Source organism: Akebia trifoliata, unplaced genomic scaffold (assembly GCF_017979445.1).
Source record: "Akebia trifoliata isolate Shusen 1 unplaced genomic scaffold, ASM1797944v1 Contig00937, whole genome shotgun sequence".
Lineage (NCBI taxonomy): Eukaryota > Viridiplantae > Streptophyta > Magnoliopsida > Ranunculales > Lardizabalaceae > Akebia > Akebia trifoliata.
The window spans coordinates 17,279-19,869 of NW_028237351.1; the positions used below are offsets into that span (position 1 = coordinate 17,279).

General features: G+C 36.5%; 1 pseudogene; it reads left to right on the forward strand.

Moving 5' to 3' along the window:
* The first annotated feature begins 1,320 nt into the window (after nucleotides 1–1,320).
* LOC147380839 (expansin-A10 pseudogene) lies at nucleotides 1,321–1,724 on the forward strand (annotated as a pseudogene).
* Nucleotides 1,725–2,591: the final 867 nt, after the last annotated feature.

Sequence of the window (2,591 nt, forward strand, 5' to 3'; positions counted from 1 at the left end):
TCCTTCATTGATTCTGGCATTGCATGCCAATCAAGGATGTCAAGGGGAAACATATGGCCATCTCGAGCCAATATACCCAAGTATCTTTGGAGCTTAGCCACATGCTTCCCCACAGGCTGTCCATGGTTATCTCGCATTATTTCAAACCTTTCTCCTGGCTTTAGATTCTGTAATGAAAGGCATCGAGTGCGGCCTCTTTTTCTCTTCGATTTTATCCTCTCACCAGATGAACTTTGTCCAGGTTCCATCTGCAAATATAAAGTGCAACAGAATGTTCAAAAGGGAGTATAATAATAATGCCCCTTTCATGGTTACCTGTTGATTGTGAAAAAGTATTTTCCAACTTATGGCATTTCTATAGGATATCCTTAACTTTAAAATCAACTGTGTTTGGATACATGCATGCATACAAAATCAAATCTAGAATTGTGTGCAAAAACATAGTTTTTTTTATCATAGATTTAATAATTAACATCACGGGCATAAAATCCCTTCATGGGCCCTTTACAGTCATGTAGAGGAAAATAATTCATAGTACATATCTCAGAGTATGTGTTGACACTTGATCCACTAGCTCTCACTTCAATCTGAATTGAAATACATGATGTAAAATAACAAGAGAGAAAAATAATTATGATGTGCGGAATGACCTAAAACCTGATTTCACAGTGAGTTAATTTCCCATCCAATATCCATAAACCACCTATTAAGCCTGAATTCAACAAAGGCTCTCAACTTTCCATAACACAAAAGTACCTATAATAACAGCAATAGATCATTAACTTCTAGTTATCATTCAAGAGAAGATGAGAGAGTACTAGTTTGAATTAGTTTGCTTATTAATTAGGTGTTTGAGTCCTTTACAAATCACTTGATAACACAAACAATGGTTCTAATTGCAACAAAGTACCTATAATAACATATTACTCAATATAGAACTGGAATTGTACCTGTGTCTTACAGAAGGTATGTGTGGGTATCTTTTTCTTCTCTTTTGGGCCCTAATGTTTTCTTGTGGGGGTTCTCTAGTCCTAGTGTATCATGCATAGTGACCTTTGGGTCTGAGTCTATTACTAAAGTACACATCTTATTTCTAAGCAAGTGACCCTTCCAATACATCCTATTTTTTTAAGGTCTAAAACCCCCTATTTTTAATGTTGGATTACTTATTTGGTAGCCTTAATTTCATGTAAACCAGTTCACACCCTTGTTTTTTTTTTTTATTTTCATATTTTGGACTCTTTTGTGGGGTTACATTTTGAGTTTTGTCTTATATGTGAATCTTCTCATATTCTTTTTTTCCTTTGTTTTCATGTTAGAATGGGGATTCCTTTCTTTCCCAAGGGTCTTGTGTTTTTTTTTTTTTTGAACCTCTCCATTGATTTTTAACTTAATAGATTGCTAAAGCCTTATTTATTTATTTTTACTCTTTTGGATTTGTAGGGTACACTGCAAGAAGGGGAGGAATCAGGTTCACCATCAATGGTCACTCTTATTTCAATCTAGTCCTCATAACCAATGTTGGAGGTGTTGGTGATGTGCATGCTGTTTCAATCAAAGGTTCAAACACTGGTTGGCAACCATTGTCAAGGAATTGGGGCCAAAACTGGCAGAGCAACACTTACCTTAATGGGCAAAGCCTCTCTTTCAAGGTCACCACAAGTGATGGGCGTACTGCTGGCTGGTCCTTTGGGCAGACTTTTAGTGGAGGACAGTTCTATTAGAGTCCTCCCCCACTTCTAAAATAACAGAACCTCTTCTATATTTAGTAGTAGAAGTAGTGGTAGTATTAATGTATCATATGGTATATAAGTATATATTGGGTGATGGGTCCATGTTGAGTCAACATGAGAAGGCTTATTTTAAAATGGCCTCCATCATTTTAATTTGATTCTTGTGTGATTTCTATTGTAATTGTGTGTGAGAGAGAACATAAGTAAGGTATTGTTCTGTTTAAGACAAATGGTGGCAGAGGTGGATTTCAACTACCCGCCCACTAGAAGTACTACCAGATTCTATTTTAAATCTTCGAAACCTTCAAATTTTATATCTTGAAATTAAACAAAATAAAGTGGTCACACCTTTGTTCGATGATTTTGCACTTTAGAAGAGATCCACTTTCTTTTTCTGCATGTCTTGCTTCCACTTGGGCTGCCTGTAAAAAGCTTCTTTTGCCATGCCCATAACAGTCTGGAACACTTCGTCTGACAGATAAGCCTGTTAAATTGAACAAAAAAGAGAAAGAAAGAGGAAATAAGGAATATGTAGGTTATAAAGTTGGCAATCAATCAGATCAGACCCAATTAAACTTATCATTTCTTTCTTCAAGATTTATCACTTTGACCTTCTTTGTCTCAGATAGGTCCTCCCAATAAACAATTCTTAAAATTGACTGACAAGAATGCATGGAATGCAAAAAGATGTACTGATTCTGTCTTATTTGACAAGTCTACATTGGTATTTGGTTTGTTCAGCTCTTTACTTGTGAAAGCACCCTCGATCCGCGGGGTGCGCGGATCCACTTTTGACGCTTAAGGTTTGGGAGTCGCCACCTAGTTATTGTGGTCTAGGAACCAAACTGACTCTAGCAT